General features: G+C 43.9%; 1 protein-coding gene across 1 annotated transcript in view; it reads left to right on the top strand.

Annotated features, from left to right (window-relative positions):
• Window positions 1-27747, top strand: part of rnf128b (ring finger protein 128b) — a 180877-nt gene that overhangs the window by 1597 nt on the left and 151533 nt on the right. The gene's annotated exons all lie outside the window — the stretch shown is intronic.

Here is a 27747-nt window from a genome sequence, read left to right as displayed (position 1 = left end):
AACCAATTTATCAATTAATTCTCCTCCCCTTAATATAGTTCTTTGTCCCCTGGAGTGAAAGACATAGGAGCAGAATTAGGCCATTTGGCCCATCGAGTCCACTCTGCCATTCTGTCATGGCTGATTTATTAACCCTCTCAGCCCCATTCTCCTGCCTTCTCCTAGTCATAGGAGTCTATGACTCCTTTGATTGACTAATGAAGAACCTATCAACCTGCGCTTTAAATATACTCAATGAAGGGACTACTGGCATTGCTCATTCCAGGGCAACCAAGTAGTTTTAGTTTTGTTGGTAACAAAAGAATATTATAGACGATGAAAGTTTGGCAGAACATCTCAATTTATCTGGCTGCATTGAAGGCAGACTGGGCCAAGGAACTGAAGCTGGAATTTGCATGAACTCAGTACAGCATGATGAGAAAATCATCAATGAGACTTCTACTGAAGTGATCATTACCAAAGGGCAGGCTTCAATGAGTTGGATGACCATTGGGAAAATTTAAGGACATCAGTGCCCTTGGGCATTGGTAGTTCCATACCAGGCCATGATGCAACCAGTTAGGATATTTTCCACTGTGCGTTATTGAAGTTTGTCAAACTGGTCCAGTCTCTAAGCTGTTACAGAACATTCTCGAGGAAAGGGGCAAACAGAGATTTTTGGTACAAACAACATAGGTAGAACAAGGGATGAGGTTTAGTGGAATGAGTATAAAGAGTTAGGTAAGAAGTTAGGAAGTAGGACCTCTCGGGTAGTGATCTCTGCATTGCTCTGGATGTCTAATGCTCATGAGTCCAGGAACAGAAAGGTAAGCCAGTCGAATGCACGGCTGAGGAGTTGATTCAGAGTGCAGGGATTCACATTATTGGATCATTGGATCTTTTCTGGGGCAGGGTAATGTGTACAAGAGGAATAAGCTGCACTGAACCAGAGAGGGACCAATGTCCTTGCAGGTAAATTTGCTGGTGCAGTTGGGGAGTGTTTAAGATGGAATGTTGTCCTCGCTGGAGTTTAGAAGAATGGGTGGGGACGGAATCTCGTTGAAGCCTATTGGATATTGAAAGGCCTAGATAGAGTGGGTGTAGACCTAATGTTTCCTATAGTGACAGACTGTAGGACCAGAGGGTATAGACTCAGAAGAGAGAGATATATACTTGGGACAGAGATGAAGTGGAATTTCCTTAGCCATAGGATAGTGAATCTATGGAATTCATTGCCACAGTCAGCTGAGAAGGTCAGGTAATTGGGTATACTTAAAGCAGAGGTTGATAGGTTCCCAATTCAAAGGTATATTTAATGTCAGAGAAATGTATATAATATCCATCCTGAAAAGCATTTTCCTTTGCAACCATCCACAAAAACCCAGAAGTGCCCCCAAAGAATGAACGACAGTTAAATGTTAGAACCCCAAAGTCCCCCCCAGCTCCCCTCCCGCGTGTAAGCGGCAGCAATCAACAATCCCCTCCCCCCCACCAGCAAAAAAAAAGCATTGGCACCCACCACTGAGCACTTAAGCGTGAGCAAAGCAACAGCAAAGACACAGACTTGCAGTTACCCCAAAGACTGCGTGTCACCCGGTGTTCAACATACCACAGGCTCTCTTTCTCTCCCTAATAAGGGAGAAAGAGACGTCTCCCTTTTCACAGCGAGCAGGGAGACATAACAAACAACTTGCTGGTTTACAATGTTAAAAGTCCATTACGTCGCTTTTTTTTTGGAGCTCTGTGCCCAAAGACCTGGGCATACAGCCATAGATATTCCGACTTCCTCGATGACACACGGGTCTCCTTCCATGACACCGACCTTTAATCCGTCCATCTCAGAGAGCGCCAAGATCCTAGGCCTCCAAAGCCAAGCCGGACTCTTAGGCCGAGCCCTTGGTGTGCTGAACAGCAACAGTCGGTTATGAAACCCCAAGAGTGGGTCTCATTTCTGCAAAGAACTGTAGTCAGTGTGTAACTCCAGGTCAGAGTCTTCAAAAGAACCCTGAAAGGGAAAATAAAGATATTAAAGATGGAAATAGAGCTGTTCCAAAGATACAAGCAAAGGAGTCGCCGTTTAGTGCCATCATCACTCCCATTCATCAGGGTATCAATGATTACAGGAGATTGGGGTTGAGAGGAATAATGGGTCCGCTGTGTTGGCACAGCAGACTCAATGGGCCAAATGGCCTAATTCTGTTCCTATGTCTTATGGTGTTACGGTGGGGGGGGGGGGGCTGTGAAATGTGTTGTGGTTCTGTAGTGTGGGACTCTGAGCAGGAGTATATCATGGGATAAAGCAGTAGCCAGCAAGGGGAAGTGGGGAAGTTTAGTAATCAGATAGCCATAGACACACTGAAGGCAGGGAAAGGGATACTCAGTTAGACTGTATTTATTTTAATGAACAAGCCTTAAGGTGGACAAACTCAGAGCATGATTGGTCTGGGGACTGGAATGTCATAACTATGACAGAAACATGGCTGAGAGAAAGATGGGACTAGAAACTCAATGTTCCAGGCTTCAGGCGTGACGGAAGGGAGGTCCCTTTTTTGATAAAGGAAGACATTACTGCTGTACTTTGAAACAATATTTTTATGGGATTGTCCTGTGAGGCTATATGTGTGTAGAACTTTGAAACAAGAAAGGAAGGATCATTCTAATGCAGGTGGTCCCTACCTGGGACCACGGACCCCTCAGTTAAAGGTATTGGTCCATGGCATCAAAAACATTGGGAACCCCTGCTCTAGTCAGACTGTATTATAAACCCCCTCAATATTAACTTGAGGATCAGGGCAGTAGCGATATTGCTCATAGTTATATGCATAATGTGGTTGTATTTAATTTCCCCAGTGTTGTCTTGGCCACCCAGAATGTTAAGGGTCTGGAATTTGTGAAATGTGTCTAAGAAGGTTTCCCGACTCAATATATAGAGGGCCCACCTGAGAAGAGTGCAATACTGGACCTCCTCTTATGGAACGAGACAGGGCAAGTAGTGGAGGTGACAGTCTGGGAGCACTTTGACTCCAGTGACCATAATTCTGTTAGCTTTAAGATAGTGAATGAAAAGGGTAGGACACGTTCACTGGCTAACGTTCTGGGGCATCATGGTAAAGTAGTGGTTAGCGTGACACCATTATAGCTGAAGCGGTTCCGAAATTCAGATTTCAATTCTGGCACCATTCTGTAAGGAGTATACTCTCCATAGAATGCATGGGTTGACCCTGGGTGCTCCAGGCACCTCCCACAGTCCAAAGATGTACCGGGTAGGTTAATTGGAATTGTAAATTGTCCCATGATTAGATTCGGGTTAATCGGTGTTGTGAGTTTTTCTGGGGCCGGATGGCTCAAAATGCAGAAGGCCTAATCCATGCTCAATCAACAAATAGACTGGAACAGGGCTAACTTCAGATTCAGATTCAAGTTAATTTCTTTATCACATGTACATTGAAACGTGGGCTGGCACAGTAGTGCAGTGGTTAGCACACTTTACAGTGCAGGTGACCCAGGTTCAATTCCCGCTGCTGCCTGTAAGAAGTTTGTGTGTTCTCCTCGTGACCTCGTGGGTTTCCTCCGGGTGCTTCACTTGCCTCTCGCAATCCAGAGACATACTGGTTAGTAGGTTACTTGGTCATTGTAAATTACCCCGTGATTAGGATTAGATTGGAGTATGAGGACACTAAGTTCTCGTTTATTGTCATTTAGAAATGCATGCATTAAAAAATGATACAATGTTCCTCCAGAGTGATATCACAAGAAACACAGGACGAACCATGGGCACGGTAAAAAAAAGTCTCAAGTCCCAATAGCCCCATCATCTCACGCAGACGGAAGCGCCGCAAACTTTCCAATGCATTGGAAGCACCCGACTGCAGCTGTCTCTGAGTCCGTCCGAAAACATCGAGCATCCGACCAGCCCTCTGACACCGAGCACCTAGCACCATCTCTGCCGAGCGCTTCGACCCCGCCCCAGCTGCTGAGCAACAAGCAAAGCCGAGGACTCGAGGCCTGCCCCTCCGGGGATTCTGGATCACACAGTAGCAGCGGCGGTGAAACAGGCATTTCAGAAGTTTCACCAGATGGTCCTCCGTTCTCTCACGTCTGTCTCAATCAAATCAGGATTGTGCATGGCACCCTACTTGACGAATAACAGATATCGTTCACCGGAGTGGCCGCTGCGAGCTGCGTCGCACCGCCTGTCTTCTCCTCAGATGGGATTACATCAGGGGATTGCTGGGCAGTGTGGCTCAAAGGGCTGAACAGCCCTATTCCATGCTGTATCTCAATAAATAAACAACATAAGCAAAATGTGTCTTTTGCATTAATGCCCAACACAAGTTCAGGATGTACTTGGGCCGACCACAGGTGTCGCCACGCATCCCAGTGCCAGCATAGCATGCCCACAATGATCAGTAGAACAACAAGAAACAAAACAACTTTAAGTGGATTAGACTGGATCCAGCGGAGTCTGATTGGGTGAGCCTGTTTGAAAGGAAAGCTGTAGGTAGCATGTTTCTGTTAGGGAGAAAATGAACCTGGCAAGTTCAAGGAACAAGGAGATTGAGGATCTGGTCAGGAAGAAAAGGGGCATACACAACCTTTAGAGAGTCAGGGACGAGTGAATCCCTTAAGGCTTATCTGAAGTTTAAGAATACACTTAAAAGGGAAATCAGGAGGGAAAATAAGACCATAAGATACAGGAACAGAAGTAGACCATTCGAGTTTGTTCCACCATTCAATCGTGGGCTGATCCAGTTCTTCCAGTCACCCCCACTCCCCTGCCTTTACCCCTACCTTTTGATGCCCTGGCTATTCAAGAACCTATCTACCTCTGCCTTAAATACACCCAATGACTTGGCCTCCACAGCCACTCGTGGCAACGGATTTACCACCCTCAGACTAAAGTAATTTCTCCGCATCTCAGTTCTAAATGGACACCCTTCAATCCTGAAGTCGCGCCCTCTTGTCCTAGAATCCCCTACCATGGGAAATAATTTTGCCATATCTAATCTGTTCAGGCCTTTTAAAATTTGGAATTTTCTATGAGGTCCCCCCTCATTCTCCTGAACTCCAGGGAATACAGCCCAAGAGCTGCCAGACCCTCATACGGTAACCCTTTCATTCCTGGAATCATTCTTGTGAATCTTCTCTGTGAATCTTCTCTGAACCCTCTCCAATGTCAGTATATCCTTCCTAAAATAAGGAGCCCAAAACTGCACACAATACTCCAAGTGTGGTCTCACGAGTGCCTTATAGAGCCTCAACATCACATCCCTGCTGTTATAGTCTATACCTCTAGAAACGATTGCCAACATTGCATTCACCTTCTTCACAACCAACACAACCTGGAGGTTAACTTTTAGGGTATCTTGCACAAGGATTCCCAAGTCCCTTTGCATCTCTGAATTTTGAATTCTCTCCCTATCTAAATAATAGTCTGCCCATTTATTTCTTCCACCAAAGTGCATGACCATACACTTTCCAACATTGTATTTCATTTGCTACTTCTTTGCCCATTCCCCTAAACTATCTACATAGAATATAGAATAGTACAGCACAGAATAGTAAGGCCCTTTGGCCCACAATGTGGTGCCGACCCTTAAATCCTGCCTCCCATATAACCCCCCACCGTAAATTCCTCCTTATACCTGTCTCATAGTCTCTCTGCAGGCTCTCTGTTTGCTCAACTATACCCGCTCCTCCACCTATCTTTGTATCATTGGCAAATTTAGCCACAAATCCATTAATACCGTAGTCCAAACCATTGATATGCTTCATGACATAATTTACATATTACTATTTAACTATTTATGGTTTTATTATTATTTATTATTTATGGTGCAACTGTAACGAAAACCAATTTCCCCCGGGATCAATAAAGTATGACTATGACAACTATGACTATGACTAAAAAGCAGTGGTTCAACATTGACCCCTATTGAACTCCACGGGTAACCGGCAGCCAGCCAGAATAGGACCCCTTTATTCCCACTCTCTGTCTTCTGCTGACCAGTCAATGCTCCACCCACGCTAGCAACTTCCCTTTAATTCCATGGGCTCTTATCTTGCTAAGCAGCCTCATGTGCGGCACCTTATCAAAGGCCTTCTGAAAATCCAAGTACATCACGTCTATTGCATCTCTTTTGTCTGCCCTGCTTGTAATTTCCTCAAAGAATTGCAGTAGGTTTGTCAGGCAGGATTTTCCTTTCAGGAAACCATGCTGGCTTTGGCCTATCTTGTCATGTGCCTCCAGGTACTCCGTAATCTCATCCCTAACAATCGATTCCAACAACTTCCCAACCACTGATGTCAGGCTAACAGGTCTATAGTTTCCTTTCTGCTGCCCCCCACCCTTCTTAAATAGCAGAGTAACATTTGCAATTTTCCAGTCATCTGGTACAATGCCAGAATCTATCGATTCTTGGAAGATCATCGTTAATGCCTCCGCAATCTCTCCAGCTACTTCCTTCAGAACCCGAAGGTGCATTCCATCAGGTCCAGGAGATTTATCCACCCTTAGACCATTCAGCTTCCTGAGCACCTTCTCAGTCGTAATTTTCACCATACAAACTTCAAACTAGGAGAGTAAGTTCAGGTTAAGTAAAATCCCAGGAGGTTGTATACCTATTTTAAGAGCAAAAGGATGGCTTGGGAGAGAGTAAGTCCCTTTAGAGATCTGCAGGGCTGCCAATATCCCGAGCCAAGGGAGTTGGGTAGAATTTTAACAAATATTTCTCCTCGGTGTTTACAGTGGAGAAATCATGGATGCTCAAGAGATAAGGCAAACAGGTGGAGATGTTTTGGAGGTGGTATTTGCAGCTTTATGGCACGTTAAGGTGGATAAAATCTCAGCACCTGACCGAGTGGATCCTCAGATATTGTGGGAAGCTGGAGAAGAAATTGTGATTGTCCTTGCAGAGGTATTTGCTTCATAGTTAACCACTGGTGAAATTCCCAAAGACTAGAAGATGGTTAATGTCATTGCATTGTTTAAGAAGGGTAGCAAGAAAAGTTACAGGCCCTTTACTCAGACATCAATGGTGGGAAAGTTAGTAGCGAGAACTCTGAGAGATAGGATTTTCCAGCATCTGGGTAGATAAGGTCTGATTAGAATTCAGCATAGATTTGTGCATAAAGAATCATGTTTGACAAACCTTTTAGCTTTTTGAAGAGGTAATATAAAGGGTAGATGAGGTTGGAACACTGGATGTTGTTTTGAACTCGTATGGTAGGCTGGTCTGGAAGATTAGTTCCCCTGGAATCCATGGAGAGCAACTCAAGTGGTTCTGGAGTACGAAGCACAGGGTGGTGTTTGTAGGTTCTCAGAATGGCAGCCGATGGCTAGAGGTGTGCTGTGAGGATCAGTGTTAGGACCCTTGTAATTCGTTACTTATGTAAATGATATGGATGTGAATACTTTATACCTTATACTTTATTGTTGCCAAATAATTGATACTAGAACGTACAACCATCACAGCGATATTTGATTCTGCGCTTTCCGTTCCCTGGATTACAAATATTAAATATTAAAAATAGTAAAAGTTAGTAAATATTAAAAATTTCAATTATAAATCATAAATAGAAAATAGAAAAATGGGAAGTAAGGTAGTGCAAAAAAACCGAGAGGCAGGTCCGGATATTTGGAGGGTACGGCCCAGATCTGGGTCAGGATCCGTTCAGCAGTTTTATCACAGTTGGAAAGAAGCTGTTCCCAAATCTGGCCGAACGAATACACCAGGTTTGATCAGTAAGTTGCAGATAAGACAAAATTAGGAGGTGTTTTTGATTGTGATCCCCTTTTAAATCTTTGTCATCTCACCTAAACCAATGTCTTCAAGTTTTGGTTCCCTCAGAAAAAGACTTTGTGTGCTCACCCTAGCTGAGCCCCTCATGACTTTTTACACCTCTGTAAAGTCTCCCTTCACTCTCCTAGGCTCTAACGCAGGGATTCACAACTTTTTTTTATGCCATGGCCCAATACCATTAAGCAAAGGGTCCATGGAGCCCAGGTTGGGAACCCCTACTCTAAAGAATAAAGTTCTAATCTGACCATCCTCTCCATGTAGCACAAGCCCTTGAGTTGTGGCAACGTTATCATGCACCTTCTTTGAATACATTCCAACTTAATGACACCTTTCCAACAACAGAGTGACCCATAATGAAGGAAGTGTGGATGGAAATGAAACAGTAAGAGTGAATGATTGTAGTTTTGATGTGACCTGATCAACAAACATTGAGATATCCAGGGTAATCTCAGACTAGAATATAAAAACAAGGATGGAATGCTGAGGCTGTATAAGGCATTGGTCAGTCTGCACTTGGAGTGTTATGAACAGTTTCGGCCCCTTATCTAAGAAAATATGTGCTGGCATTGGAGAGGGTCCAGAGAAGGTTCACTGCAATTATCCCAAGAAGGAAAGGTTTAACATATGAGGAGTTTTTGATGGCTCTGTACTCGTTGGAGTTTAGAAAAGTGAGGGAGGATCTTATTGAAACCTATCAAATATTGAATGGCCTTGACAGAGTGAATGTGGAGAGGATGTTTCCTATAGTGGGGGAAGTCAAGGACCAGAGGAAACAGCATAAGAATAGAGGGACATACATGTAAAACAGAGATGGGGAGGATTTTTTTTTTAGCCAGATGGTGATGAATCTATGGAATTCACTGCCACAGACTGCTGTAGAGGCCATGTCATTGGGTATATTTAAGGCAGAGGTTGATAGATTCTTGTTTAGACAGGGCATCAAAAGTGAGGGGAACAGACAGGAGATTCTGTGGACGTGAACGGGACACACGGATGGTATGTTGCCTCTTAGGTGCCAGAGTCGGGGATGCCTCAGATTGCGTCCACAACATTTTGGAGAGGGAGGGAGAGCAGCCAGATGTCTTGGTACATATTGATACCAATGACATAGGAAGGAAAAGCAAAGAGGTCCTGAAAAGAGATTTTAGAGAGCTAGGTAGAAAGATGAGAAGCAGGACCTCCAGGGTAGTAATTTCTGGATTGCTGCCTGTGTCACGCGCCAGAGAGGGTAGAAACAGGATGATTTGGCAGAGAACTGTATGGCTGAGAAGCTTCAGATTCTTGGATCATTAGGATCTCTTCTGACCTGTTCAAAAGTGACGGGTTGCACCTGAACCCAAGAGGAATCAATATTCTCATGGGTAGGTTTGTTAGAGCTGCTGGGGAGGGCTTAAACTAATTTGACGGGGTGGTGGGAACCGGAGTGTTGACAAAAAAGTAAAGATAGTGTGCAGTCAGACTGTCAGGAAGGGCAGGCAGGCGATGGGACATAGTTGCAGCGAACAGGGTGAATATCAGTACATTAGGGATGCAAAATCAAAAAGGGTAGCAAATACAGTACTCAAGGTGTTGTATCTCAATGCGCAGAGTATAAGAAGTAAGTTGGATGATCTGGATGCACTATTAGAGTTTGCCAGTTCTGATGTTGTGGCCATCAGTGAATCGTGGCTAAAGGATGGTTGTAGTTGGGAGCTGAATGTCCAAGATTACACGTTACATTGGAGAGGTAGGAAGGTGGGCAGAGGGGATGGCGTGGCTCTGCTGGTAAAGAATGGCATCAAATCCGTAGAAAGACGTGACATAGGATCGGAAGATGTTGAATCTTTGTGGGTTAAGTTAACAAACTGCAAGGGTAAAAGGACCCTGATAGCAGTTATACACAGGCCTCCCAACAGTGATTGGGAGGTGGACCACAGATTTAAACAGGAAATGGAAAAGGTGAGTCAAAAGGGCAATGTTATCATAGTCATGGGAGATTTTAACATGCAGGTCGATTGGGAAATCAGGTTGGTAATGGATCTCAACAGAGTGAGTTTGCTGATTGCCTAAGAGATGTATAATCACAGCCCTAATGGAATGAGTTTACCTTTTCATGGTAGATGTTGTTTTGCGAGGTATATTGAATACCTTCCTTGGAACAGGTTATGGGGATAAGGCAGGATCTGGATACTGATAGTGGATAATCAGCCATGATCACAGTGAACGGCGGTGCTGGCTCGAAGGGCCGAATGGCCTACTCCTGCACCTATTGTCTATAACAACTAGCTATTTCATGATTGAAAACAGTCAAATTTGTAATTTACTGCTTCTTAGCGTGATGCTGATAAGAAGTCAACATGTGTAATAGAACACTGAGATTGTTGAACTTATTGCTTCCACTAATCGGATACAAGGGCAATCAAATGGAAAAGAAGGCAGGGCAGTACATGATGCGGCCGTTTGTACCACTGAATCACACTGCAACTTCGATACTGACCTAGGGTGCATCTCTGTTAACAAATTTCAAAGTAAACTTATTATCAAAGCATGTACAGTATATGTCCTAAGATACTATTCTGAAATTCATTTTCTTGCAATGCAATCAATGAAAAACTATACAGAAGGACTGATAACCAATGTGCAAAAGAAGACAAACTGTGCAAATACAAGAAAAATAGTAATAAAAATAAATAATACTGAGAACATGAATTGTAGAGTCATTGAAATTGAGTCCATAGGTTGTGGAAACAGTTCAGTGTTGAGGTGAGTGATGTTATCCGTGCTGGTTCAGAAGCCTGATGGTTGAAGGGTAGCAACCGTTCCTGAACCTGGTGCTGTAGGACCTAAGGCTCCCATACCTCTGTCCCAATGGTGGCAGCAAGATCTCACTTGTTCAACTTTTCAACCACATCCAAAAGATGCTGTTGAAGCTGAAATAAGATTGCCCAGAGGGCTCTTCTGATGTCATGAATGAGCCTCAAATCTTGTGGTTACAGCCATTTTATTAAGCTGTTCAGAACAAAGACAGCAGGTAACTAACTCTAATTGTAACCAGCTCACTCTCACTGTAAATAAGGAGGAAGGAGAGAACAAAGAATTGAACAAAAACCTTTGCCTTATGGTTGATCTTGTCATAAGGGCAGTGGCTGGGAACGGACCCAAGTGCAAGACACAGACACTGAAGTACTAGGGACAGGACAAGGATACAGGGCAATAGCAAGGACATGGGCAGGAAAACCAGGAACCTGGAATAGGACTGGACAAAAGAGCTAGGAGCCCGGGCTTGGACTCCGAGCCAGAGACTGGACAAGGACCCAGGACCTGGGTCTCGCCTCTGGCTCGGAGCCCAGAACTAGGCAAGGACGAGGCTTGGCAGGCAGGCAGGACGAGGCAGAAATCTACAGGCTAGAGGCTAGAGGCTAGAGACTTGGCTTGGCTTGGCTAGAGGCTGGAGGCTGGAGACTCGAGGCGAGAGAGGCTGGAGGCTGGAGACTCGAGGCGAGAGAGGCTGGAGGCTGGAGACTCGAGGCGAGAGATGCTGGAGGCTGGAGACTCGAGGCGAGAGAGGCTGGAGGCTGGATACTCGAGACTCGAGGTGAGAGAGGCTGGAGGCTGGAGGCTGGATACTCGAGACTCAAGGCGAGAGAGGCTGGAGGCTGGAGACTCAAGGCTGGATACTCGAGACTCGAGGCGAGAGAGGTTGGATACTCGAGGCGAGAGAGGCTGGAGACTCGAGACTCGAGGCGAGAGAGGCTGGAGGCTGGAGACTCAAGCTCAAGGCGAGAGAGGCTGGAGGCTGGAGACTTGAGGCGAGAGAGGCTGGAGACTCGAGACTTAAGGCGAGAGAGGCTGGAGGCTGGAGACTCGAGACTCGGGGCGAGAGAGGCTGGAGGCTCGAGACTCGAGGCGAGAGAGGCTGGAGGCTCGAGACTCGAGGCGAGGGAGGCTGGAGACTCGAGACAAGCAGGGCAAGGGCAGGGCAAGGCAAGGCAAGGCAAGGCAAGGCAAGGCAAGGCAAGGCAAGGCAAGGCAAGGCAAGGCAAGGCAAGGCAAGGCAAGGCAAGGCAAGGCAAGGCAAGGCTTCAGGCAAGGAAACGGAAGGCAGGGGAAGAGATACAAGGAGTAAGGACAAGAACAATCCAGCAGCCATGCCCTGGTCTCTGGAGGTATTTATGCAGCCAGCCCCAACTAGCATCAGCTGACTCAATTACAGCTCAACAAGATAGAAACAGAGTAGATAGGAAAACCTGGTGCAAGGGTCACGGACCGGACTACAGACTTCACGGACCGGAATACAGACTTCACGGACCGGACTATGGCAGATCTTTACACTGAAAACTAGTTTAAGCTGGATAGATAAGGGAATTCCTTTGATGAGTACAGCCTATGAGACAACAAACATAGCCTTGATTTATGCCGCTATTAACTCAGGAATATCGACAAAGAAACAGATACAACTGTACTACAAATTACCTAAAGATTAGCTTTATTTGGCACATATATATCGAAAGTTACAGTGAAGTACATTGTTTGAGTCAATGAGCATCACAGTTCGAGGACGTGCTGTGGGCAGACCACAAGTGTAGCCATCTTTCCAGTGACATGTTCACAACTTACTAAACCTAACCTATATATGTCTTTTGGATGCGGGCAGTAACTGGAGTACCCGGAGGAAACTGACGAGGTCACAAGGAGAATGTACAAACTCCTTACAGGAAGCTTTAGAATTGAACCTGCGTCGTTGGTATTGTAAAGCGATTGTGCTAACCACTACACCACGGTGCCGCCCTACTGAAAATCCACTCAGCATCTACAAGCATACACAAGCATAATGAAAATTAAACTACAAGAAAACTACAATTTAGACCCAAATCCAATAATGTGCTGGTGTCTCAGTTCAGTAAATACCATAATTATCTAAAGGAAGTTGATGGACATGTAGCAGAACAAGTCTCATAGCCATAATCATAGTCATAGTCATAGTCATACTTTATTGATCCCGGCGAAAATTGGTTTTCCTTACAGTTGCACCATAAATAATAAATAGTAATAAAACCATAAATAGTTAAATAATAATATGTAAATTATGCCAGGAAATAAGTCCAGGACCAGCCTATTGGCTCAGGGTGTCTGACCCTCCAAGGGAGGAGCTGTAAAGTTTGATGGCCACAGGCAGGAATGACTTCCTATGACGCTCAGTGTTGCATCTCGGTGGACCTTTGGAAATAAAGAGAGGAGAAATGGTTTAATCTGTTGGGAGCTAGCATGGACCTGATGAGCAGAGTGGCCTTTTTCTGTGTTGTAAGAACATAAGTTGATTTAAGCAAGGTAGTTTGGTGATAGCTTTATGTAATATACTTAGATAAAACCTTATGACAAAGGAACAGAATTAGGCATCAAGTCTGATCTGGCATTTGATCATTTATTATCCCTCTCAGTTACTCACTCTATTCTCCTGCCTCCTTTCCGTAACTCTTGAAGCCCCTACTAATCAAGAACCTACCTCCATTTTAAATGTTCCCAATGACTTGGTCTCCACAGCTGTCTGAATCAGAATCAGAATCAGGTTTATTATCACCGGCATGTGACGTGAAACTTGTTATGCCAGCTAGTGGAATTAACTTTGCAGCAGCAGTTCAATGCAATACATATTCTAGCAGAGAAAAAAAAATAAAATAGTATTAATAATAATAATAGTAATAATAAATAAACAAGTAAATCAATTGCATATATTGAATAGATTAAAAAAATATGCAAAAACAGAAATACTGTATATTTTTTAAAAAAGTAAGGTAGTGTCCAAAGCTTCAATGTCCATTTAGGAATCGGATGGCAGAGGGGAAGAAGCTGTTCCTGAATCACTGAGTGTGTGCCTTCAGGCTTCTGTACCTCCTACCTGATGGTAACAGTGAGAAAAGGGCATGCCCTGGGTGCTGGAGGTCCTTAATAATGGACGCTGCCTTTTTGAGACACCACTCCTTGAAGATTTCCTGGGAGACTGATGCAGCCTGTCAGAATGCTCTCCATGGTCAACTATAGAAATTTTTGAATGTATTTGTTGACATGCCAAATCCCTTCAAACTCCTAATGAAGTGTAGCTGCTGCCTTCCTTCTTTATAACTGCACTGATATGTTGGGACCAGGTTAGATCCTCAGAGATCTTGGCACCAAGGAACTTGAAGCTGCTCACTCTCTCCACTTCTGATCCCCCTGTGAGGATTGGTATGTGTTCCTTCACCTTACCCTTCCTGAAGTCCACAATCAGCTCTTTCGTCTTAATGATGCTGAGTGCCAGGTTGTTGCTGCGGCACCACTCCACTAGTTGGCATATCTCACTCCTGTACACCCTCTCGTCACCACCTGAGATTCTACCAACAGTAGTTGTACCATCAGCAAATTTATAGATGGTACTTGAGCTATGTCTAGCCACACAGTCATGTACATATAGAGTGTAGAGCAGTGGGCTAAGCACACACCCCTGAGGTGCACCAGTGTTGTTCGTCAGCAAGGAGGATATGTTATCCGCAGAGATTGTGGTCTGCCGGTTGGGAAGTCGAGGATCCGATTGCAGAGGGAGGTACAGAGGCCCAGGTTCTGCAACTTCTCAATCAGGAATGTGGGAATGATGGTATTAAATGCTGAGCTATAGTCGATGGAACAGCATTCTAACGTGGTGTTTTGTGTTGTCCAGGTGGTCTAAAGCCGTGTGGTGAACCACTGAGATTGTGTCTGCCGTTGACCTATTCTGGCGATAGGCAAATTGCAATGGGTACAGGTCCTTGCTGAGGCAGGAGTTCAGTCTAGTCATGACCAAACTCTCAAAGTACTTCATCAGTGCAGGTGTGAGTACTACCGGGTGATAGTCACCGAGGCAGTTCACATTATTCTTCTTAGGCACTGGTGTAATTGTTACCTTTCTGAAGCAAGTGGGAACTACCTACCGTAGCAGTGGGAGGTTGAAAATGCCCTTGAGTACTCCCACTAGTTGGTTGGCACAGGTTCACAGGTTTTCAGAGCCTTACCAGGTATTCCATCGGGACGTTCCACTTTGCGAGGAATGAATTCCACACATTCACCACCCTCTGGCTATACAAATTCCTCTACATCTCTATTCTAAAGGGACATCCTTCTACTCTGAAGCTGTGCCCTCTAGTCTGAGGCTCCCCCATGATAGGAAACATCCTGTGTTTCATAAGAGTAACATCGAGGGATAAGATGTGATTCATTAGGCTATCACTATGCTATCTTGCTTAAGTTGACTTACTGGTCCATGTTTTACTAAGGAAATTTATAAGTTCCAAATACAGGAAAAAACGGAATCTTTTGACTATAATGTTCATTAATGATCTTTTGATTCTCACAGAGAAAGGTTGAATAGGTTAGTACTTTATTCCGTGGAGCGTAGAAGAATGAGGGGAGATTTGATAGAGGTATTTAAAGTTATGATGGGTATATATAGAGTGAATGCAAGCAGCCTTTTTCCACTGAGGCTAGGGGAGAAAAAACCAGAGGACATGGGTTAAGGGTGAAGGGGGGAAGTTACTTGATGTAGACAATAGCAAGAAAAGGAATAATAAATGCATCCATGGAGATAAATTGATAAAATACAAAGTAGGGTCGAGTCAAGTTTATTGTCATTTAACTATATGTACATTTGTACGTATACCATCAAATGAGACGTTTCTCCGGACACTTATGAAAGTGAGGATGAAATCTACAGATGGATTACACATAAATAAACAACCTAAAGTACATAAATTAAATATTGTAAGGTACAGAACAGATTAACCAGTGATACTTTGAATGCGACGCGACAGGGAATTTAGAATCCTAATGGCCTGAGCGAAGAAACTTTCCTATCCTGACCATTCTTGTTTTTCTGCATCAAAGTTTCCTGCCTGATGGATGCAGGAGGATGGGTGGGTGGGATCCTTGATAATACTAAGGACCCTGCGTACACAGCTCTCTGTTAGATGCTCCTGATGGCTGGTAGGGAGATCCCGATGATCCTCTCAGCCATTCTCACAGCCCTTTGTAGGGACTTCTGGTCCGATGCCCGACTGCTCCCACACCAGATAGAGACACAGACCACTGCAGATGTGGGAAATTAGGAGCAACACACAAAAAGATGGCGGGTAAGGCAGGTTTGTGGAGGGAAATAGATCCTACGGATGATGTGTTTTGAGCTGAAACATTGACTGTCCACTTCTCTCGACAGGTGCTGAGTACCTGCAAATGTTTTTGTCTGTTGCTCCAAAATGCATAGAATAAGTAGTAAGAGTGAGTATGAAAAGATTAACAAATAGGCTACATCCCTAATGTGAGCACACTTCTAGGAACTCTCAGGCTACTTAAAGTCCTGAGACCCTGATAATAAAATCAGATTATAGTTTTTAAAAAAATTTTATTTCTTAGTGGCAGAGAATTAAACAAAGTGACAGGGAAAGTTACATAGAATACATGGGACATAGCTTGTCCTAATAAACAATTGAACTACACAATGTGACTTACTAATTGCTTGCTGTAACTCAGTATTAGTTTTAAGTCATTCATAAATAATGATGTCCAAGTCTCTCCATATATGACCCCTTTTCAAACTCACGTTTTAAAAAAACTAATGAGTAATTTTTTTTTACTAACAAAATAGATGGCCTGACATTTTTCCACATTATATTTCATCTTTGCCCATTCAATTAATCCTGTCTATTACCCTTCCTAAGTCTTCATTCATCTTCTTCACTGACCACTCTGTTACCTGGCTTTGTATTCTCAGAATCTGTAAGTATATTTCCTAGAAGCAGAGGACCTAGCAGCAGGAGTAGATTGCCTGGATCCTTGAACTGCCATACCATTCATCTGATCAAACAAGTTCACTCATACAAGAGATTCTGCAGATGCTGGAAATCTAAAGCAACACACACACACACACACACAAAACACTGGAGAAACTCAGCAGGTCACGCAGTATCTATGGAGAGGAATAAACAGTCAACATTTCAGCAAAGGATCTCAGCCTGAAATGTGGACAATTTATTCCTCTCCGTAGATGTTGGCCGATGTGTTGAGTTCCTCCAGCGTTTTGTATGTGTCGATCCACACACAAACGGACTTTCTCCACATGTCCCTGGATCTCTTCAACTATTTGAATTATATCAAACACCTTGAATTTTTTTTTATTAGGCAGCACTTGTCTTCTGTGACAAAGAAGTCCGCTCCTAAAGTTTAAAAAGTACTTCTTGTGTTCTTCCACATCTTGACGCTGTGACCCTGGTTCCACTTTACCCTGTCATTACGTTGTGGTTGATGGTTGTCTGTCATACCCAACGATGACAGGAAACCTCTCTGGGAAAGTTTTTAAAGAAGAAAAACTGTTAAATTTGAGCAGTTCCACTCCCTCAACCTCAGAAGTCCAGGTCCAGCGGCACGAACAAGCATCACAAACTGGGGTCTTCCTTGGTTGCAGTGGATGACCATGATGCCTCCTGTGACTTGTCATGCCCTTCGCTCTCCACGGAGCATTTCAGAAACGCCTTCCTGTCCGTCGGATCTCCCTGCAGACCTCATCTGCCCAGTCCACCATAGCCGACTGGCATGCCCCTCTCTCAGTGAGGTATGAGGCCCACCGGCTGCCCTCACCTGCTTTAGCCCACCTGTCAAAATGGTATACCGGGATGCGGCTGCTGTCCCATGCAAACAGTTGCTTGGAGCCACAGGTGAGAGCTGAGTGTCTGTCGGGACCGAAAAGCGAATTACCCCAGAACAGACATGATAACCCCCTTCACCAGAGGTGCCACTCCTCCCTGGACACCCCATCCTTAGAAACAACTTTCCCATGTCTAGTGTTCCAGGAGTTTAGAAATTCTCTGAGATCCAGTCTCATTCTTCTAAATTCTAGTGCTTGTAAGCCCGAGCATACCAATCTCAGTTCATACATCAGTCTTGCCAAACACCCTATTACCAAGTCAAGTCACTTTTTATTGTCATTTGACCATAACTGCTGGTACAGTACACAGTAAAAATGAGACAGCGTTTTTCAGGACCATGGTGCTACATGAACAATACAAAAACTACACTGAACTACGTAAAACAACACAAAACTACAGTATCACAAGGAAATCTGCAGATGCTGAAATTTCAAGCAACACACATAAAAATTGCTGGTGAACGCAGCAGGCCAGGCAGCATCTATAGGATGAGGTACAGTTGACATATCGGGCCGAGACCCTTTTTATGTGCAAAACTACACTAGACTACAGACCTACCCAGGACTGCATAAAGTGCACAAAACAGTGCAGGCTTTATAATAAATAATAAACAAGACAATAGGCACAGTAGAGGGCAGTAGGTTGGTGTCAGTCCAGGCTCTGGGTATTGAGTAGTCTGATGGCTTGGGGGAAGAAACTGTTACATAGTCTGGTCATGAGAGCCCGAATACTTCGTGCCTTTTGCCAGATAGCAGGAGGGAGAAGAGTTTGGATGAGGGGTGCGTGGGGTCATTCATAATGCTGTTTGCTTTACGGATGCAGCGTGTTGTGTAAATGTCTGTAATGGCAGGAAGAGAGACCCCGATGATCTTCTCAGCTGACCTCACTATCTGCTGCAGGGTCTTGCGATCCGAGATGGTGCAATTTCCGAACCAGGCCGTGATGCAGCTGCTCAGGATGCTCTCAATACAACCTCTGTAGAATGTGGTGAGGATGGGGGGTGGGAGATGGACTTTCCTCAGCCTTCGCAGAAAGTAGAGATGCTGCTGGGCTTTCTTTGCTATGGAGCTGGTGTTGAAGGACCAGGTGAGATTCTCCGCCAGGTGAACACCAAGAAATATGCTGCTCTTAATGATCTCTACGGAGGAGTCATCGATGTTCAGCGGAGAGTGGTCGTTCCGTGTCCTCCTGAAGTCAACAACCATCTCTTTTGTTTTGATCACATTCAGAGACAGGTTGTTGGCTCTGCGCCAGTCCGTTGGCCACTGCACCTCCTCTCTGTATGCTGTCACGTCATTCTTGCTGATGAGACCCACCACGGTCGTATCATCGGCGAACTTGATGATGTGGTTCGAGCTGTGTGTTGCAGCACAGTCATGGGTCAGCAGAGTGAACAGCAGTGGACTGAGTACACAGCCCTGGGGGGCCCCTGTGCTCAATGTGATGGTGTTGAAGATGCTGCTTCCAATCTGGACTGACTGGGATTACCAGTTCCTTTACAAATGATTCCTGCATTTTCTCTGCGACTGATGACAGATTATAGTTCCCTGTTATCCCTCTCCCTCCTGTCTAAGTGAATGCCTAACTGGTTAATTAAACTTATCAGATTAATTTGGTTAATTAAAGCAATGGTTGGTGTTGTTCCATGAAGAATAGTGCATGGATCATAACTGTTGACCATAAGACCATAAGAAGCAGGAGCAGAATTAGGCCATTTGGCCTGTCAAGTCTGCTCTGCCATTCACTCAGGGTTGATTTATTATCCCTCTCAACCGCATTCTTCTGCCTTCTTCCAGTAACCTTTAACACCCGTACTAATCAGGAACCTATCAATCTCCACTTTAAAGACACCCACGGCTTGGCCTCCATGGTCACTGTGGCGATGAATTCCACAGTTTCACAACCATCTGGCTGAAGAAAATCCACCCCATCTCTGTTCCAAAGTGACGTCCTTCTATTCTGAAGCAGTGTGCTCTGGTCCAAGACTATCCCACTACTGGAAACACCGTCTCTATCTCCACTCTATTTAGTCCTTTTAATAATTGGTCACTTTCAGTGAGGTTCCCCCTCATCCTCTGAGTGCAGGCTCAGAGCCATCAAACACTCGGACACGATGGTCTGGAATACCGTCGACGATCAGGCTGGCACAGTGGTACTGATGTCTCATGGCTCCAGCAAACTGGGTTCAGACCTGACCTCTGGTGCTGTGTGGAGTTCGTATCCTTTCCTCGTTTCTCCAGGGTGCTCCAGCCTCCTCTCACAACCCCAAAAGGAGGTACAAGAATCATAGATCCCACACCACCAGGTTCAGGAATAGTTATTAACCTTCAACCGTCCTAAACCAGTGTTGATAGCTTCACTCACCTCATCTCTGAACTGGGAAACACAACCGGAAAACACCAATTGTATGGAAACTCCAATGCCCCGGAACAGAAAAGATTACAGAAATTAGTGGGTACAGCCCAGTCCCATCACAGGCAAAGCCCTCCCCACCACTGAGTGCATTTAAATGGAGTCACAAGAGAGTAGCATCCATCATCAAGGAGCCCCACCATCTAAGCCATGGTCTCTTCACACTGGGAACATTAGGCAGGAGATTACAGGAGCCTTAGGTCCCATACCACCAGGTTCAGGAACAGTTGTTACCCCTTGAACTATCAGACTCCCGAGCCAGCGTGGATAACTTCACTCACCTCATCACCGAACTGATCACTGAACAGAACCTATCGACTCACTTTCAAGGACTCTACAACACATGTTCTAAGTGCTTGTTATCTACTTATCTATCTTATCTATATTATCTATCCATCTGCTTAGTTATCTATCTGTCTATTTAGTCACACAAACATGAGAAAATCTGCAGATGTTGGAAATCCAAAGCAACACACACAAAATGCAGGTCTGCTGAAGAGCCTTGGCCCAATACATTGACTGTTTACTCTTTTCCATAGATTCTGCCTGGCCTGCTGAGTTCCTCCTCATTTTGTATGTGTCTATTTAGGTAGGTTTTTTTTGTGCTTGCATGTATTGTCTTCTTTTGCACATTGGTTGCTTGTTAGTCTTTGTAGTTTTTCATTGATTCTATTATATTTCTTTGTTCTGCTATGAATGTCTGCAAGGAGATAAATCTCAGGGTAGTTGATAATAAATTTACTTTGAACTTTGACTGGGGAAATCCTCATCTGTAAGTTAATTAGCCACTGTAAATTGACTTGCTCTAATGTGGAAGTGACTGGTCGAATCTGGGATAAAATATCCAGGGAAGAAACCCATGAAGCCATGAGTAAGATTCCATACAAGTGGTCAGGACTAAACCCCGGTCTATGGAGCTTTGAGGCTTGTTGCACATTGTACAATTGAGAAATTTAAACTAATTAAATAAATCTGGAATAAAATACAAGTACCTATATTGATGAACACAAATTATTATAATTATAAAGACCAGTCTGGTTCACTAATACCTTTCAGGGAAAGAAATCTACCACTCATAGGTGGTTTACCTAATAGGTGACTCCAATCCTGCCAATATCTAAACCATCTTAGTCTAGCTGTATTTGGCGATGGACAGGAAAACCTATGTGCAGTGATTCAGTAAATCTCCAACGAAAAGAGGTGAATACCAGGGAGAGGGTTTAGTTTGTATGAATAAATATCCAGGAGAATTAAGCAACAGAGATCTGGGGACACAATGGGGGTGGGGGGTGCGGGTAATGAAAGATCTCAACTCAAAACATCAGTGGTCCATTTCCCTGCACAGATGATTTCTGGCCCATTGAGTTCCTCCACCAGTTTGTTTTTGCAACAGTGATGATAGAGGCATTCAAGAGGCTCTTAGAAAGGTACATGAAAAGGAAGGGTATGGACATTGTGTAGGTAGGAGGGAATGGTTTAGTTGGGCATTTGATTACTAATTCAATTAGTTTGGCACAACGTCATGAGCCGAAGGACCTGTTCCTTTGCTGTACTTTTCTATATTATAAGTTCTAAAGATCTAAAGTCTGCATGAAGGCTCTCAGCTCCATTTTCCTCCACAGGTGTTGTCCAACCCACTGAGCTCCTCCAGTGCCTGGTGTGCTTCTGGGAGTCTGCATTACTGACAGACAGAATATCTAAAGTTCAGGTCTAAAATGCCATAGAAAATCAAACCTGCACTGGAGTTAATTTCTGTAAAGAGTGGACTGGAGAAACAGTACAGTCAGTTAAATAATAGTTTGTTTAGTAACAGTTCAGCTTCAAAATGGCACAGAAAGTCAAACCTGGCACTGGGGTTGGAGGGCCTGAGAAACAGTTAAGTTTGTTTATCTTTTACTGTATCAAGCCTCAGAACACACATGGAGTACTGGGAATACTTCAAGTCTCTGCATTGCAGTGAGAATGAAGTGGAACTAACGTATGTTTTAATAAGATTTGCTGGGATGATGGCAGAACTGAAAAGTTATGATGTGCAGGAAAAACTGAACAGTCTCTTAATCCCTCAAGAAAATTAGATTGAGGGTAACCTGGTAGAGATTGTTAAGATTTCGAAAGCACTTGACGGAATAGATGTAAAAGTGTTTCCGCTTGTGGGTGAAAGCAAGCTAGGGACTATGATCACAAGGTAGATTCTATGGGGATTTAGGTACCCACGAGACATTATCATAAGGAACTTGGTAGCACAAGGAGCAGTTGAGGGAAGTTATGAAGTTAAAATGATGTAAATAGCAAATAGAGGAAAGGAGGAGAAGGACATGATGATGGGATTTGCAGGTCACTCAGACACCATGCTCCCTTCTCACTACTGCCATCAGGAAGGAGGTGCAAGAGCCTTAGGTCCCATGCCACCAGGTTCAGGAACAGTTATTACTCTACAACCATCAGGTACCTGAACAAGTGTGGATAACTGCACTCACTAAACTGATTCCAGATGTATGGACTCACTTTTAAGGACTTTACAACTCATGGTCTCAGTATGTATGTATTTATTTGCTATTATTTATTGTTTGATTTTTTGTGGCCTTGCACAGGTTGTCTTCTTTTGCACATTGGTTGTTTGTCAATCTTTGTGTGTAGTTTTTCACTGAGTCTATTGTAATTCTTTGTGCTACTGTGGGAGGGGAGCGTCGACTCAGACCATGAGAGGCCTGTGTTGGGTATTTTCATGCCTTACAAGGCGCAAATTGGAAGTCTGTGTGGGGCGCCACTCCTCGCACAGACACTGGAGCAATGTGTGGTTAAGTGCCTTGCTCAACACAAACACACTGCCACAGCTGAGGCTCGAACTAGCGACCTTCAGATCACTGGACGAACACCTTAACTATTTGGCCACATGCCCAACACTACTGTACTACTGTGAATATCTGCAAAAAAGTGAATCTGGGTACTATATGATGAACTTTGAACACAGGCTGGCAAGTCCACATTATCTCATTTCTGAACTGAAAACTATTCAGGAAAACTTTATAAACAATATTTTTATCATGCTTAGTACCTTAATCCTATTAAGCAAGAGAACTCAGGTGCATGTTGTTCTTTGTGCATAATTATTTGCTATGGCTGAAAAAATAAATTATTGCTACTTGAAAAAAATTACAGAATATATATTCTTAGTTCGTTTTATTCATAACATTTCCTTTAGCATATTTCAAAATGTGTCTTTCTGCTTTTATTTCCATATAGTCTTATGAAAAAATGCTATATAATTGCAAGTTGTAGTTAGTCCATATCTACAGAACTCATAATTAAAGACACAATGGTAACTACAGCAGTACAGAATATAATTGAATGATTCAGGATAGGAATGGAATTGATATTGGTTTATTAGTCATAGTCATAGTCATACCTTATTGATCCCAGGGGGGGAATTGGTTTTCATTACAGTTGCACAATAAATAATTAAATAGTAACAAAACCATAAATAGTTAAATAGTAAATTATACCAGGAAATAAGTCCAGGACCAGCCTATTGGCTCAAGGTGTCTCACCCTCCAAGGGAGGAGTTGTAAAGTTTGATGGCCACAGGCAGGAATGACTTCCTGTGATGCTCTGTGTTGCATCTCGGTGGAATGAGTCTCTGGCTGAATGTACTCCTGTGCCCAACCAGTACATTATGTAGTGGATGGGAGACATTGTCCAAGATGGCATGCAACTTGGACAGCATCCTCTTTTCAGACACCACCGTCAGAGAGTCCAGTTCCATCCCCACAACATCACTGGTCTTACGAATGAGTTTGTTGATTTTGTTGGTGTCTGCTACCCCCAGCCTGCTGCCCCAGCACACAACAGCAAACATGATCGCACTGGCTACCACAGACTCGTAGAACATCCTCAGCATCGTCCAGCAGATGTTAAAGGACCTCAGTCTCCTCAGGAAATAGAGACGGCTCTGACCCTTCTTGTAGACGGCCTCAGTGTTCTTTGACCAGTCCAGTTTATTGTCAATTTGTATCCCCAGGTATTTGTAATCCTCCACCATGTCCACACTGATCCCCTGGATGGAAACAGGGGTCACCGGTACCTTAGCTCTCCTCAGGTCTACCACCAGCTCCCTAGTCTTTTTCACATTAAGCTGCAGATAATTTGGCTCACACCATATGACAAAGTTTCCTACCGTAGCCCTGTACTCAGCCTCATCTCCCTTGCTGATGCATCCAACTATGGCAGAGTCATCAGAGAACTTCTGAAGATGACAAGACTCTGTGCAGTAGTTGAAGTCCGAGGTGTAAATGGTGAAGAGAAAAGGAGACAAGACAGTCCCCTGTGGAGCCCCAGTGCTGCTGATCACTCTGTCGGACACACAGTGTTGCAAGCACACGTACTGTGGTCGGCCAGTCAGGTAATCAAGAATCCGTGACACCAGGATTATTGTCATATGTACCAAGAGGCAGTGAAAACCTTGTTCGTGTAGACTGTTAATACAAATGAAATCAAAGCACAATATATTGAGGTAGAACAAGGTAAAACCATAAGACTTAGGAGCAGAATTAGGCCATTCAGCCCTTCAAGACTGTTCCGCCAGTTAATCATGACAGATCCATTTCCCTCTCAACCCCATTCTCCAGCCTTCTTCCCATAACTTTTCATGCCCTGACTAATCAAGAATCTAACTGCCTTAAATACACCCAAGACCTGGCCTCCTCAGCCACCAGTGGCAACGAATTCCACAGCCACCAATGGCAACAAATTCCCCTCTGTCTAAAAAAATTCCTCTTCATGTCTGTGTAAATGGATGTCCTTTTATTCTGAGGTTGTGCCCTTTTGTCCTAGACTGCCCCACTATAAGAAACAACCTCTGTACATCCACTCTATCTCGGCCCTTCAACATTTGGTAGGTTTCAATGAGATCCCCCTTCATTCTTTTAAACTCCAGTGAGTACAAGCCCAGAGCTGTCAATTACTTCTCATACAATAAGACTTCATTCCCAGAATCCTTCTTGTGAACCTCCTCTGAACCCTCTCCAATGCCAGCACATCCTTTCTTAAATAAGGGGCCCAAAACTGCTCACAGTACTCCAAGTGAGGCCTCACTGGTGCCTTATACAGCCTCACCATTACAGCTTTGCTTTTCTATTCTACTCCTCTCGAAATGAATGCTGACATTGGACTTGCCTTCCAGGGCAAACAGAAACAATGCAGAATAAAGTGTAACAGCTATAGAGAGAGTGCAGTGCAGTTAGAAAATAAGGTGCAAGATCATAACAAGGTGGCGTAGATGTGAGGTCATTTATTAAACAAGAAGTTCATTCAAGAGTCTGATAACAGTGGGGTAGAAGCTGGTGGTACATGTTTTCAGACTTTTATATCTTCTGCCATTTGGGGGAGGGCAGAGGGGAGGAGGGAGTATGTCTGGGATGGGTAAGATCTTGTTGATTACTGAAGCAGTGAGAAATGCAGCTGAGCCCATGCGCGGGAGGCTATTTTTATTGATGTGCTGAGCTGTGTCCACAAGTCCGCAGTCTCTTGTGGCCACTTTCAGAGCAATTGCCGCAACAAGCCATCACTCATCCAGTTAAATTGCATTCTACAGTGCATCGATTAAAAATTGGTGAGGTCAAAGGGGTTGTGTCAAATTCCTTTAGCCTTCTGAGAAAGTAGAGGTGCTGGTGAGCTTTCTTAGCCGTAGTTTGTCTACGTAGTTAGAAGGGGACAGGATGATACTAATGTTCACTCCTAGGAACTTGACGTTTTGAACCCTCTTGACCTTAGTACAACTAATGTAAATAGCAGCTTGCGCACCATTCTCCCCTCCACTTTCCTGAAGTCAATGACCAGTTCTTCTTTTGTTTTATTGACATTGTGAGAAAAGTTGTCATGGCACCATTCCACAAAGCTCTCTGTCCTCTTCTATCTGCACAACTCTCTCTGCACCACTCTGCTGTTTAGTGCTCATTGTTGTATTCATTACTACCATGTATACTGTTCACACAGTCAAGGAGTTTCGTTTCACATTGATGTGTCTGACACTAAATTAATCTGAATCTAAAAAGAAAGCTTGCTTTTGCTCCATTGCCTGTGCAGGTCTCAAGGTATGTCAAGGTAAATAAAACTAAGTACTGCAAAAAGAGAGCATAAAGAGTGAGATAGTGTTCATGGGTTCATTGTCCTTTCAGAAATCTGATAGCGGAGGAGAGGAAGCTGTTCCTAAAATGTCAAGTGTGTGTCTTCCTGTTTCTGTATCTCCCTTCTGATGGTAGAAATGAGAAGGCATGTCCTGGGTGATCGGGGTCCTTCATGATGAAATCCACCTTTTTGAGGCATTGTCTTTTGATGATGTCCTCAAATGTGAGGAAGTTGCTGCCCGTGGTGGAGCTGGCTGAGTTTAGAGCCCTCTGTTGTTTTTTTCTGATCTCATGCAGAGGCTCCTCCATACCTGATGTTGATGCAACTAGTTAGAATGCTTTCTATGGTACATCTGTAGAAATTTGCTAGAGTCTTTGGTAATATCTCCTCAAACTCCTCATGAAATATAGCTGCTTATGTGCTTCTTTGTAATTGCATCTATATGTTGGGCCCAGGTTAGATCTTAAGAGATTTTGACACCCAGGAACTTGAAATTGCTCACCATTTTCACTACTGATCCCTCGATGAGGACTGGTGTATGTTCCCTTGACTTCCCCTTCCTGAAGTCAGCAGTCAGTTGCTTGGTCCTACTGATGTTGAGTACAATGATGCTGCTACGACACCACTCAACCAGCTGATGTATCTCACCACCTCACTGATATACTCTCTGTAGCCGGGGCCCGATGGCCAAAGCCCGGACACTGGAGGCATGTCCATGAGTTGGAGGACTGCCCATGCTGGAGGGTGGGAGGGGGCCTGTTTTCCTGTTGCTTTGTTGCTTGTTCTGTGTTATTCTGCTGAGCATTGTGGGTACACTATGTTGACAATGCTTATGTACTGCCCTTTGCACATGCTTGGGTGTGTTGGTTGTTAACGCAAATGACACATCTCACTATGTGTTTTGATGTTCATGTGATAAATAAATCTGAAATCGCGGCTGGTGCCTGGCCTGGCCCGTCAGTGCTGGCCCTCCTGTGTTCGAGGAGTGGTGGAATGACAGGGTAGATTGAATGTGTCTATACACTGCCAGGAGGTTGTACCACAAAGTCTTGGACTACCTATCTTTTGTTCCTAGTGAATATGCTTCTTTACTCAATATTTTGAATTGTTATTCACTATTCTGAATGTTTGCTTGCTATCTTGAATGTTTTGTACCTTGGCTCCAAAGGAATGCTGTCTTGTTCAGCTGTATCTATACATGAATGATAATTAAACTACTCGATTTGAAACTGAGTGATCAGTCTAACCCATCTCTCTTACACAACTCATAACTGTTATGTTTTGTAATTTCAAAACATTAAACTAACTCAAAGAAAGACATAGGAGTTCAAAATGTGAGTCTAACTTCTTTTTTACTTCACGTGAAGCACACACATATCACATGGCTGGATCATGATGGATGCAGTTCATGTATTTTTACATATATTGAATTATATAAACAACAAAGAATGCTTAATCAAACAATATATTTACATGATTACTCAAATAGTACTGAATTATTAAGTACACAATGATAATCCTTCAAGCTTCTTACATCCATGTGTATCTAAGAGCATTGTAAATCTTCCTCCTAATTTATCATCCTTAGTCATTGCCCCCAGCAGTGTGTTCCAGACACCTGTCTGTCTCTGCGTAAAATAAAAATCTATCCCTAACACCTTCCGGCAATCTCCTCTGGTATTGGTCATTGCAACACTGAAAAAGATGCTTGCTTAAGGATTTACATGTGCTGCACTCTGCTGATTCCT

Source organism: Mobula birostris, chromosome 10, assembly GCF_030028105.1.
Source record: "Mobula birostris isolate sMobBir1 chromosome 10, sMobBir1.hap1, whole genome shotgun sequence".
Classification (NCBI taxonomy): domain Eukaryota; kingdom Metazoa; phylum Chordata; class Chondrichthyes; order Myliobatiformes; family Myliobatidae; genus Mobula; species Mobula birostris.
Note: the sequence above shows the minus strand (reverse complement) of the source record. Positions and strands in the feature narration are given on the sequence as shown.